Source organism: Scyliorhinus torazame, chromosome 9 (assembly GCF_047496885.1).
Source record: "Scyliorhinus torazame isolate Kashiwa2021f chromosome 9, sScyTor2.1, whole genome shotgun sequence".
NCBI lineage: Eukaryota > Metazoa > Chordata > Chondrichthyes > Carcharhiniformes > Scyliorhinidae > Scyliorhinus > Scyliorhinus torazame.
The window spans coordinates 129674533-129688759 of record NC_092715.1 but is presented as its reverse complement, the minus strand read 5'-3'; positions in this window follow the sequence as shown (position 1 = coordinate 129688759).

The window sequence follows — 14227 nt, the reverse complement described above, 5'->3', positions numbered from 1 at the left end:
ATATTCGGGGTGTCGGACCAGCCAGGGTTGGAAACGGGTGCGGAGGCAGATGTTGTAGCCTTCGCCTCGTTGATCGCCCAAAGGCGAATCCTGATCGGATGGAGGGCAGCCTCGCCACCCTGTGCCCTGGCATGTCAGGGGGATCTGTTGGAATTCTTGACTCTTGAGAAGGTTCAGTTTGAACTGAGGGGAAGGGTGGAGGGATTCTACAATTCATGGGCATTATTCATTATGCACTTTCAAGAACTGGATAACATCGAACATTAGTTGGGGGTGGGTGTGTGGGAGAGTTGGGGAGGGGGACGATCGGTGTTAATGGCGGCCATGGATCATTCCTGATTCCTTTTTGTCAGTTGTTTATGTGAACATGTGGACGAATGTTTTGGGTTTGGTGGGAGGATGGGATCGGTGTTATTGATATGGGGATTGACATATTTGTTACTGATTATTGTTTATTACTGATTATTGTTTACTGTTGGTGGGTGTAAATTTGGGAGAAAATGCAAAAACGGAGGAGAATAAAGAAATATTTTTTAAAAAAAGAATACAGCACATGCACTGGGCATTGAACATTTCAGACTGAATTCTGTTTAAATGCTTGTTTGCACAGGTTAATTGACCATTACTATTTGTTACTCCCTTAATCCTTGTATTCCCACAAAGATCAAGCTGGGAAACTCAACAGTGGTCAATCTGATCCTCCCTTATGGACAATCCCATAGTATAACAGACATAACTGTAGTCATAATATGTAGCCAAAAATTAATCACTTACATCAGCACTCCAGGCCTTTCAGTCCATATTACAGAACTTCCTCCTTAATAGCACTGTGGATATACCTGCATCACATGGACAACAGCAGTTCAAGGAGGCTCACCACCACCCTCTCAAGGACAATTAGAAATGGACAATAAATGATGGCGTAGCCAGCAACACCACATCACATAATTTTTAAAACAATATCCTTTAATTGATTATACACATGGAGAAACATTCGATAATTCCCTGGTTAACACTTTTTCGGTCATCATTTCAAGCATGTTTAGCTGTCTGCCTTATGAATCTACAAAAAGTATCCAGTGCATTAAAGTCAATGGAACATGCAAAGGGGTATTATTGAATCACAGGCTGCCAACTTTTATTTATTCCTATGGGTTAACATCAGAATCAGTCCAGTCCTCAACTATTACTTTTATTTTGGGAATATCACGGGTGTGGAAAATATGAAACAAATCACAACACATTCCCAAAAATAATAACGGCCAGATGTGCTGGAATAAAGCAAGCTTTCACCAGCAGCAGTGACATCATTGTGGAGAGGGATTTTTTTCCACAGGAATAAATGAATAAATGGGAAAAATGTGTAATAAAATATGTACTTTTCTGACTTTATTTTCTTTCAAAGTTTAGCATTCATAAATTAAAATTAATATCTCACAGAGGATCTTTGTAAATTGTTACAACAGCATAGTTAATTGCGACCATCGGCATATCTGCTGAATCAAATATATTCGCCAGCTTATAGAGCCAGAGAGTTTTTACAGCACAGATAGTGGCCCTGCGGCCCATCGAGTCCGCGCTGAACATCAAGCTCCTATCTGCTCAAAACGAATTTTCCTGCACTTGACCGGTGCCAATGTATGTTGTGGCATTTGAAGTGCTCATCTAAATACCTCTTAAATGTTGTGAGGGTTCCTGCCTCAATCATCCTGTCAAGCAGTGAGTTCCAGATTCCCACCACCCTCTGGGTGAAAAGGTTTTTCCTCACATCCCCTCTAAACCTCCTGTCCCTTACCTTAAATCTATGCCTTCTGGGTATTAACCCCTCCACTAAGGAGAAAAATTCCTTCCTATCCACCCATAGAATCCATACAGTGCAGAAGGAGGCCACAGCCCATCAAGTCTGCACCAACCACTCTGAAAGAGCACCCCACCACACTCCCCCTACAACCCCATTCAACGCACACATCTCTGGACACTAAGGGGCAATTTTAGCATTGCCAATCCACCTAACCTGCACGTTTTTAGATTGTGAGAGGAAACTGGAGCACCTGGAGGAAACCGACACAGACTCGGGGAGAATGTACAAACTTCACAGTCACCAAAGGCCGGAATTGAACCTGGGTCTCTGGTGCTGTGAACAGCAGTACTAAACACTGTGAAACCATGCCGCCCCATATATGCCCCTCATAATTTAATACACTTCAATTAGTTGAAGCCAACAAGCTTAAGATCAGAGCTAAGAACCAACATCCCCCACCCCGACCTCACCGTTCCTCTGACTCTTGCATCTTGTACACCCTCTTTAATCTATCATTGTTGGCAGCACCTTCTTCTGCCTAGGCCTCAAGCTATTTCCTTCATGATGTCCAACTCACCATCTCCATTCTTCTTTAAGCCTCTCCAATTCCCACCATGGAACTTAACTTCAGTTGTTAAATCTAGAGTTAATAGCTAATCTCCCAGTAATTGTGAGAAATCTCACAACACCAGGGTAAAGTCCAACAGGTTTATTTGAAATCACAAGCTTTCGGAGCACTGCTCCTTCATCAGGGGAAGTGGAGGCAGGGTCACAAACAGGGGCTGGTTTAGCACAGGGCTAAAGAGCTGGCTTTTAAAGCAGACCAAGGCAGACCAGCAGCACGGTTCAATTCCTGTAACAGCCTCCCCGAACAGGCGCCGGAATGTGGCGACTAGGGGCTTTTCACAGTAACCTCATTGAAGCCTACTTGTGACAATAAGCGATTTTCATTTTCATTTCATTTCCTCCAAATCCTTTTTGATCTTAACGCCTCCTAGTCTTTGTGTATTTCTGATATCTCCATATGCGCTGAAAAATGTTTACAACACTATTTCTTGCAGACAGGAACCAAAAGGTTTGAATAAATCGGTCTTTTTCCATTTGGCAGACAGTGACTGGTGGGGTATTGCAGGAATCTGGGCTAGAACCCCAACTGTTCACATTATATATTAATGATTTGGTCGAGGGAACTAAATATATTGGGCGAAATTCTCCCCAAACGGCGCGATGTCCGCCGACTGGCGCCCAAAACGGCGCCAATCAGACGGGCATCGCGCCGCCCCAAAGGTGCGGAATTCTCCGCATCTTTGGGGGCCGAGCCCCAACATAGAAGGGCTAGGCCGGCGCCGGAGGGATTTCCGCCCCGCCAGCTGGCGGAAATGGCGTTTGTTGCCCCGCCAGCTGGCGCGGAAATGACATGTCGGGGCGGCGCATGCGCGGGAGCGTCAGCGGCCGCTGACAGTTTCCCACGCATGCGCAGTGGGGAGAATCTCTTCCGCCTCGGCCATGGTGGAGACCGTTGCGGAGGCGGAAGGTAAAGAGTGCCCCCACGGCACAGGCCCGCCCGCGGATCGGTGGGCCCCGATCGCGGGCCGGGCCCCCGTGGGGGCACCCCCCGGGGTCAGATCGCCCCGTGCCCCCCCCAGGACCCCGGAGCCCGCCCACGCCGCCTTGTCCTGCCGGTAAATAGGTACTCTAATTTACGCCGGCGGGACAGGCAATTTCTCGGCGGGACTTCGGCCCATTCGGGCCGGAGAATCCAGCGGGGGGGGGGGGGCCCGCCAACCGGCGCAGCCCGATTCCCGCCCCCGCCCAATCTCCGGCGCCGGAGACTTCGGCAACCGGCGGGGGCGGAATTCACGGCGGCCAACGGCCATTCTCCGACTCGCTGGGGGGTCGGAGAATGACGCCCATTATCTCCAAACCTGCAGATGATACAAAGTTGGATGGGAGGGTGAGCTGTGAGGAGGATGCAGAGATGCTTCAGCGGGATTTGGACAGGCAGAGTGAGTGGACATATGCATGGAAAATGCAGTATAATGTGGATAAATGTGAGGTTATCTGCTTTGGTAGTAAAAATAGGAAGACAAATTATTTTCTGAATGAGTGTAAATTGAGAGGTGGATGCTCAGCAAAACCTTGGTGTCCTCATGCATCAATTGCTGAAAGTAAGCGTGCAGGTACAGCAAGCAGTAAAGAAGGTAAATGGTATGTTGGCCTTCATAGCGAGAGGATTTGAGTACAGGAATAGTGATGTTTTACTGAAATTGTATGAGGCACTGGTGAGGCCACACCTGGAGAATTGTGTGCAGTTTTGGTGTCCTTGCTTTGGAGGGAGTTCAGCGAAGGTTTACCAGCTGATTCCTGTGATGGTACGACTGTCATATGAGGAAATATTAAGTAGGTTAGGGTTATATTTATTGGAGTTTAGAAGAGTGAGAGGGAAACTTATATATCACATTTTTTGTTGCACAGAACTTGTTCCAGATGGTTAGAACATAGAACATAGAACAGTACAGCACAGTACAGGCCTTTCGGCTCACAATGGTGTGCCAACCATTTATCCTAATCTTAGATCAACCTAACCTACACCCCTTCAATTTACTGAAAGGTCCATAGTTGTCTGAACCAGAGTCGAGTAGTGTTTGGAGGTCAACTTGGTGTTGAAGTGTCCTCGGTTGGGGTACTGTCTTCCACAGCTGTTTCTGGTATTGTCAGGTTCTCAGGAATATCTAGGTCTTCACTTGGCACAGTTTGTTGCAGGTTCCCGGTTGACTGTCTCTGGCAAACTAGATCTAGTTATTAAACGTTGATCAGCATGTCTCCTCCACACTACATCATCCCAAGTTTGAACAGTGTAGGAGACCGGTCCTGTCTCTGCTAAGATAATGACAGGTATTCACTTCTCATTGTTGGTATAGTTCCTTGCCAATACATCCTGACCTTTCACAAAAACACGGCTTTTAGCCCTGTTCTCACTTCGCAAAACCTGACTGCTGTTTCCTCTCAATTTTTGCTGGTCTTAGGCAGCTTCAACAGATCAAATGTTGTGCATAGCTGACATTTTACAATGAGTAATGCCAGAGAATGTGTTGTATTCATGTACATCCTCAGGAATTGGCTTAGTCATTTTGACCATGAACCATGCTCATGAATTCCCTTCACTGAATGCTTCATTGTCTGAACAAATCTTTCAGCCAGTCCATTTGGGGCAGGATGATAAAGAGCAGATCAGTTGTGTTGGATTCCATTCTTCCTTAGATAATTTGTGAATTCTTGCAAAATGATCTGTGGCCCATTGTCACTAACTTGGGGCGAAATTCTCCCGAAACGGCGCGATGTCCGCCGACTGGCGCCCAAAATGGCGCCAATCAGACGGGCATCGCGCTGCCCCAAAGGTCCGGAATGCTCCGCATCTATTGGGGCCGAGCCCCAACATTGAGGGGCTCGGCCGACGCCGGAGGAATTTCCGCCCGTCAGCTGGTGGAAACGGCCTTTGTTGCCCCGCCAGCTGGCGCGGAAATGACATCTCCGGGCGGCGCATGCGCGGGAGCGTCAGCGGCCGCTGACAGTTTCCCACGCATGCGCAGTGGAGGGAGTCTCTTCCGCCTCCGCCATGGTGGAGACCGTGGCGAAGGAGGAAGGGAAAGAGTGCCCCCACGGCACAGGCCCGTCCGCAGATCGGTGGGCCCCGATCGCGGGCCAGGCCACCGTGGGGGCACCCCCCGGGGTCAGATCGCCCCGCCTGGACCCCGGAGCCCGCCCACGCCGCCTTGTCCCGCCGTTCAAAAGGTGGTTTAATCCACGCCGGCGGGACAGGCAATTTATCGGCGGGACTTCGGCCCATCCTTCCTTACTCAGGCCCCTGACAGCATCAACATGGAAGAACAGGGGTGCAGAGAGGTAGTTCACTCTCCCATTTCACAGCAGTTACTGCCATAAAGGAGAGGTTTTAAAGAATAATTAAAAGGTAATTTGTTCAGACAGCGATGGCTGGCGGGGGGGGGGGGGGGGGGGGGGTGATCAGGAGAATTCAGGACAGATTGCACCTGGGAGATAGACTGGAGGAGGGGTCAGATCGGAGGGGGGGGGAGGGGGGGGGTCAGTCCAGAGGGGAAATGGGTCAGTCCGGGGGGGGGGGCGGGGCGACGGGGGTCGGGGGGGGGGGTATTGGGGTCATGGGGGGGTCGGGGGAGGAGGGGTCGGGGGGTAGATCAGAGGAGAGGGGGAAGGGGGGGTCAGGGGGAGGGGGGTGAGGGGAGGGGAAGTGGAGGGGGGGTGGTCCTTTTTTATACCCTTTTTTGTATCATGTGGATCATGTCTTCAGGATCCTTAAGGGGGAGGGGGAGCAGCCAGAAGTCATGGTGCACATTGGTACCAACGACGTAGATAGGAAAAGGGGTGTGGAGGTAATAAGCGAGTTTAGGGAGTTAGGCTGGAAGTTAAAAGCCAGGACAGACAGAGTTGTCATCTCTGGTTTGTTGCCGGTGCCACGTGATAGCGAGGCTAGGAATAGGGAGAGAGTGCAGCTGAACACGTGGCTGCAGGAATGGTGTAGGAGGGAGGGCTTCAGGTATTTGGATAATTGGAGTGCATTCTGGGGAAGGTGGGACCTGTACAAGCAGGACGGGTTGCATCTGAACCAGAGGGGCACCAATATCCTGGGAGGGAGGTTTTCTAGTACTCTTCGGGAGGGTTTAAACTAATTTGGCTGGGGAATGGGAACCGGATTTGTAGTCCAGCAACTAAGGTAGCCGATATTCAGGACGCCAAAGCATGTAGTGAGGCAGTGGGGACGGGAACACTGACAAAGGCGAGTACTTGCAGGCACGGAGATGGGTTGAAGTGTGTATACTTCAACGCAAGAAGCATCAGGAATAAGGTGGGTGAACTTAAGGCATGGATCGGTACTTGGGACTACGATGTGGTGGCCATCACGGAAACTTGAATAGAAGAGGGGTAGAAATGGTTGTTGGAGGTCCCTGGTTATAGATGTTTCAATAAGATTAGGGAGGGTGGTAAAAGAGGTGGGGGGTGGTATTGTTAATTAGAGATAGTATAACAGCTGCAGAAAGGCAGTTCGAGGAGTATCAGCCTACTGAGGTAGTATGGGTTGAAGTCAGAAATAGGAAAGGAGCAGTCACCTTGTTAGGAGTTTTCTATAGGCCCCCCAATAGTAGCAGAGATGTGGAGGAACAGATTGGGAAACAGATTTTGGAAAGGTGCAGAAGTCACAGGGTAGTAGTCATGGGTGACTTTAACTGGAACATAGGCTGGCAGGGAAGGACACAAGTGAAATGTGGAACTTGTTCAAGGAACAGGTGCTACGTGTCCTTGATATGTATGTCCCTGTCAGGCAAGGAAGAGATGGTCGAGTGAGGGAACCATGGTTGACAAGAGAGGTTGAATGTCTTGTTAAGAGGAAAAAGGAGACTTATGTAAGGCTGAGGAAACAAGGTTCAGACAGGGCGTTGGAGGGATACAAGATAGCCAGGAAGGAACTGAAGAAAGGGATTAGGAGAGCTAAGAGAGGCCATGAACAATCTTTGGCGGGTAGGATCAAGGAAAACCCCAAGGCCTTTTACACATATGTGAGAAATGTGAGAATGACTAGAGCGAGGGTAGGTCCGATCAAGGACAGTAGCGGGAGATTGTGTATTGAGTCTGAAGAGACAGGACAGGTCTTGAATGAGTACTTTTCTTCTGTATTTACAAATGATAGGGGCCATAATTGTTGGAGAGCACAGTGTGTAACAGACTGGTAAGCTCAAGGAAATACTTATCATAGATTATCATAGAATTTACAGTGCAGAAGGAGGCCATTCGGCCCATCGAGTCTGCATCAGCTCTTGGAAAGAGCACCCTACCCAAGGTCAACACCGCCACCCTATCCCCATAACCCAGTAACCCCACCCAACACTAAGGGCAATTTTGGACACTAAGGGCAATTTATCATGGCCAATCCACCCTTAAGAACAAATAAATCTACACTATATCATTTTACCGTAATCCATGTACCTATCCAATAGCTGCTTGAAGGTCCCTAATGTTTCCGACTCAACTACTTCCACAGGCAGTGCATTCCATGCCCCCACTACTCTCTGGGTAAAGATCCGGGAGTCCGTATCTTGTCATCCGTCCTGGTGCGCGACGTAGGCATACTGGGGGTTGGCGTGTAGCAGCTGGACCCTCTCGACCAGAGGATCGGTCTTATGGCTCCTCGTGTGCTTCCGGAGAAGGACAGGTCCCGGAGTTGTCAGCCAGGATGGAAGCAAGACCCCGGAGATGGACTTCCTAGGGAAGACAAACAAACGGTCGTGAGGGGTATCGTTCGTGGCTGTGCAGTGGAGCGATCTAATGGAGTGGAGCGTGTCGGGGAGGACCTCCTGCCAGCGGGGGATCGGGAGACTTCTTGACCGGAGGGCAAGAATGACAGGCCTTCCATACCGTCGCGTTCTCCCTCTCCACGCACAGGGCTAAATCGCTGACTTTGAAAGCAGACCAAGGCAGGCCAGCAGCACGGTTCAATTCCCGTAGCAGCCTCCCCGAACAGGCGCCGGAATGTGGCGACTAGGGGCTTTTCACAGTAACATCATTGAAGCCTACTTGTGACAATAAGCGATTTTCATTTCATTTCACCTGCCCGTTTCCCTGCGGGTTATAGCTCGTAGTCCAGCTCGAGGCAATGCCTTTGCTGAACAGGTACTGACGCAGGTCATCGCTCATAAACGATGTGCCCCGGTCACTGTGGACGTACGCAGGGAAACCGAACAGTGCGAAGGTGCTGTGCAGTGCCTTTATCACAGTGACCTAGGTCATGTCGGGGCAGGTGACAGCGAAGGGGAAGTGGGAGTACTCGTCAATGACGGTCAGGAAGTATATATTAAGGCTGGTGGAGGGGAGGGACCCTTTGAAGTCAATACTGAGGCGCTCAAAGGGCCGGGAGGCCTTTACCAGGTGAGCCTTGTCTGGCTGATAGAAGTGCGGTTTGCACTCTGTGCAGGCAGTCCCTGCCATGGCCTTGATCTCCTCGGTGGAATAGGGCAGGTTGCGGGCCCTAATAAAGTGGGTCATCTTGCGCACTGGCGCATATTCCGCGGGACAGGGCATCTGAGGGCTCATTGAGCTCCCCAGGACAATACTTGATATGGTAATTGTAGGTGGAGAGTTCGATCCTCCACCTCAAGATTTTATCATTTTTAATTTTGCCCCGTTGTGCTTTGTCAAACATAAAGGCAACCGACTGCTGGTCGGTGACGAGGGTGAACCTCCTACTGGCTAGGTAGTGCTTCCAGTGCCGCACAGCTTCCACAATGGCTTGTGCTTCCTTCTTGACCAAGGAGTGTCAGATTTCGGAAGCGTGGAGGGTTCTAGAGAAGAATGCTACTGGCCTGCCCGCCTGGTTGAGTGCAGTGGCCAGTGCGACGTCTGACGCATCGCTCTCTACCTGGAAGGGGACGGACTCGTCCACCTTGTGCATTGCGGCCTTAGTGATATCGACCTTGATGCGGCTGAAGGCCGAGCAGGCCTCAGCCGTCAGGGGAAATGTAGTGGTTTTAATAAGTGGGCGGGCTTTGTCCGCATAGTTGGGGACCCACTGGGCATAGTAGGAGAATAGCCCCAGGCATTGTTTGAGGGCCGTAAGGCTGTGGGGAGAGGGACGTTCCATGAGGGGGCGCATGATGCACGATCAATTGCACAAAGACTAAAGTTGGGTACAACTGTGACTTTATTACAGTCAGATGCGTGGCCTCCTGCTGCAGCTGGCGAAATGGCAGGGCACTGGAGGTCATGCATATTTATACAGTTCTCCGTGTGCAGGGCCAGCCGGCAGGAGCTACCGGCGAACCTGTAGTGCAGGTCCTACCTTACATCTCCTAATACAGTGGTTCACCACATTCACCCCCTGTTAAAAATGAGTCCGGCGGCGGTGACGTGAAACGATATACAATTAGTGAAATTATGTACAGTGGTAGGAAAAGAAAAGTCCATGTTGACGGCCCGGAGTCCGTCAAAGGTTCAGCCGGTCCGGTGCTTTGGTGCTTCGTTGGGAGCGGCATAACGGTGGCGGCGAAGACGGTGCTGGCGGAGGTGGAGGCGGCACCGATGGCGGTGGTGGCGTTGCTGATGCTGGCCAGTCATGGGGGAACTCAGGGAGCGTGCCGAAGTCCTCTTCGTCCTCTTGTGCGGAAAAGGGGAGGGGGGTGGTCTGGTGGGGTCGATATTGGCGGCGCAGTGGGAGGGGGGGGTGCATGGGTGGGGGTGTGTGTTGGAGTGGAACCTGACGGTGCCAGGTCCCTGAGTGAGACAGTAACTTGGCAGCCGTCGGGGAACTCCACGTAGGCATATTGAGGGTTGGCGTGGAGCAGATGAACCCTGTCCACCAAGGGGTCTGCCTTGTGGAGTCGGACGTGCCTGGAGCTACGAGCCAAGTCAGGCGCGACACCCCGGATGTGGACTTCCTGGGGAAGGTAAAAACACGTTCATGGGGTGTGTTATTAGTGGCGGTGCACAATAGTGACCGGATCGAGTGTAGAGCATCAGGGAGGACCTCCTGCCAGCGAGAGGCTGGGAGGTTCCTGGACCGTAGGTTGAGCAGGACGGCCCTCCAAACCGTCCCATTCTCCCATTCTACTTGCCTGTTTCCCCGGGATTGCAGCTGGTCGTCCTGCTGGAAGCTATACCCCTGCTGAGCAGGAACTGATGCAGCTCATCGCTCATGAATGAGGATCCCCTGTCACTTGTGCGCTGGCACATGTACCTCAGGAGAGGGCATCTGGGGACTTGTTGAGTTTACCAGGGAGATACAAGATCTTGTAATTATAGGCGGAGAAGTCGATCCTCCACCGCAAGATTTTATCATTTTTGATCTTGCCCCGCTGTGTGTTATTGAACATGAAGGCTACCGACCGTTGGTCTGTAAGGAGAGTGAATCTCCTGCCGGCCAGGTAATGCCTCCAATGCCGCATAGCTTCAACGATAGCTTGGGCCTCCTTTTCGACGGATGAAGGGTGCGGGAAAAGAATGCCACAGGTCTGCCTGCCTGGTTTAGAGTGGCGGCAAGGGTAACGTCTGAAGCGTCACTTTCTACTTGGAAAGGCAGTGACTCGTCCACTGCGCGCATCCCGGCCTTGGCGATGTCTGCTCTGATGCGGGCGAAAGCGTGTTGTGCCTTGGCCGCGAGGGGGAATTGGGTGGACTGGATGAGTGGGCGGGCTTTGTCCGCATAGTTTGGGACCCACTGAGCGTAGTAGAAAAAGAACCCCAGGCAGCATTTGAGGGCCTTGGGGCAGTGGGGGAGGGGAAGTTCCATGAGGGGGCACATGCGGTCGGGGTTATGCCTAAGATGTCCGTTTTGGACTATATAGCTGAGAATGGCTAACCAGGTGGTGCTGAACACACAGTTCTCTTTGTTATAGGTCAGGTTGAGAAGAGTGGCAGTGCGGAGGAATTTTTCGAGGTTGGCATCGTGGTCCTGCTGGTCATGGCCGCAGATGGTGACATTATCTAAGTACGGGAAGGTGGCCCGCAAACCGTACTGGTCGACCATTCAGTCCATCTCTCTTTGGAAGACCAACACCCCATTTGTGACACCGAAAGGAACCCTAAGGAAGTGGTAGAGGTGACCGTCCGCCTCGAAGGCCGTGTATGGCCGGTCCGACTTCCGGATGGGGAGCTGGTGGTAGGCGGATTTCAGGTCAATTGTTGAGAAGACCCGGTACTGCGCAATCTGAATGGCCATATCAGATATGCGTGGGAGGGAGTATGCGTCGAGCTGCGTGTACCGATTGATGGTCTGGCTGTAGTCCACGACCATCCTGTGTTTCTCCCAGTTTTAACCACTACCACTTGGGCTCTCCAGGGGCTGTTGCTGGCCTCGATAATACCCTCCTTAAGCAGCCGCTGGACTTCGGACCCGATGAAGGTCTTGGCCTGGGTGCTGTACTGTCTGCTCCTAATGGCAACGGGCTTGCAATCCACAGCTAGATTGGCAAAAAGGGATGGGGGGATCGACCTTGAGGGTCGGAGGCAGCAAACTGTAAGGGGGGGTAAGGGCCCGCCGAATTTGAGGGTGAGGCTCGGGAGGTTGCACTGGAAGTCTAGGCCCAACAGGAGTGCAGCGCAGAGATTAGGAAGGACATAGAGGCGGAAGTTACTAAATTCTACACCCTGGAACGTGAGGGTGACTGTACAAAAGTCTCGGATCGGGACGGAGTGGGATCCGAAGGCTAGGGGGATCCTTTGATTGGCAGGGTGGACCGCGAGGGAGCAGCGCCTTACCGTATCTGGGTGAACGAACCTTTTGGTGCTCCCGGAGTCCAGCAGGCACGAGGTCGCGTGGCCGTTGATTTTCACCGTCGTCTACGCGGTGGGCAGGTTGTGCGGGCGAATTTGGTCCAGCGTTATCGAAGCGAGCTGCGGGTAGCCATCAGATGATTCGGGTCGCGAGCATTTGCGGTTCCAATGTCGGGATGTCCGGAGACCCTGTGGGGGGCAAGATGGTGGCGCCCATGGTGCGCACATTGCGGGGTCGGGACAAGATGGCGGCACCCATGGTGCACACATTGTTGGGTCGGGACAAGATGGCAGCGCCCATGGAGCGCACTTGGCCGAAGGGGGACAAGAAGGTGGCGCCCATTGGTCGCACATGGAACCAGGAGGAGAATATGGCGGCTCCCATTGTGTGTCTGGCATGGGGGAGGGGGCGATAGCGGGCGCGATTGCAGCGACTGCGCGGGCCTGGCACACAGCCGCAAAGTGGCCCTTTTAACTGCAGGCTTTACAAACTGCAGTGCGGGCCGGGCAGTTTTGGCGGGGGTGCTTCTGCTGACCGCAGAAGTTCCAGCGGGGGGTGCGCGGATCGGCGTGCGGCGCAGGCGTATTGGGAAGGCAGGACCCTGGCTGAGGAGGTCGTCAGCGGGGTCCCAGAGGGGTAGGAAGGCGTAGAAGGGTGGGCAGCGCGGCGGGAGGGGTACGATTGCACGTTACAGGATGCGACCGTCATGGAGAGTGCCAAGGTTTTCGTCTCCGCCAGTTGGAGCGTGGCCCCTTCCAGTAATCGCTCTCGGATGCGGTCCGACGCCATCCCCGTCACGAAGGCATCGCGCATGAGGAGATTCTCGTGTTCGACGGCCGTAATGGCCTGACAGTCACAGTCCCGGACAAATGGAATTAGGGCCTGCCAGAAGTCTTCGATGGACTCACCAGGTAGTTGCGAGTGGGTGGCAAGTACATGCCTGGCGAAGAGCGTGTTCACCTTCTGCACGTAGTGTTCCTTAAGGAGTTCCATTGCTTTTGTGTAATTCGTGGCGTCTTGGATCAACGGGAACACGCTGGAGCGCAGTCTGGAGTGCAGGACGTTCATCTTCTGAGCTTCCTTGGAGCGGGGTCCGCCGCGTTGATGTAGGCCTCAAAACATGCTAGCCAGCGAGCAAAGTCTTTTCTTGCTTCGGACGAGTGCGGATCCAGCTGCAGGCGATCGGGTTTAATTCTGATATCCATTTTGTGGAAAATCTGACTGTAATAAATTGATGCCCGATCAATTGCTCAAAGACTAAAGTTGGGTACAACTGTGGTTTTATTACAGTCAGATGCGTGGCCTCCTGCTGCGGCTGGCGAAATGGCAGGGCACTGGAGGTCATGCATATTTATACAGTTCTCCGTGGGCGGGGCCAGCCAGCAGGAGCTACCGGCGAACCTATACTGCAGGTCCTACCTTACATCTCCGAATACAGTGGTTCACCATAGCGCATATGGTCGGGGTCGGGCCCTAGGACTCCGTTTTCCACGACATAGCCGAGAATGGCGAGCCGGGTTGTGCGGAAAACACACTTCTCCTTGTTATATGTGAGGTTGAGGGATTGGGCGATTTGGAGGAACCGCTGAAGATTTTCGTCGTGGTCCTGCTGATCATGGCCGCAGATGGTGACATTGTCCAAGTACGGGTGTGCAGCTCACAGCCCGTACTGGTGACCATTTGGTCCATCGCTCTCTGGAAGACCGAGACTCCATTAGTGACACCGAAAGGGACCCTGAGGAAGTGGAAGAGTCGGCCGGCTGCTTCAAAAGCAGTGTAGTGGCAATCTTCCGGGCAGATCGGGAGCTGGTGGTAGGCAGACTTCAGATCCACCGTGGAGAAAACCCGGTATTGTGCGATCTGGTTGACCATCTCTGCAATGCGGGGAAGGGGTACGCATCCAGTTGTGTGAACTGGTTTATGGTTTGGCTGTAGTCCACCACCATCCGGTTCTTTTTCCTGGTCCTGACAACTACCATTCGTGCTCTCCAGGGGCTGCTGCTGGCCTCGATGAACCCCTCCCTCAAGAGTCGCTGGACCTCTGACTAATAAAAATCATGTCTTGTGAGCTGTACCGCCTGCTCCTGGTGGCGACAGGCTTACAGTCGGGGGTGAGGTTCGCGAAGAGC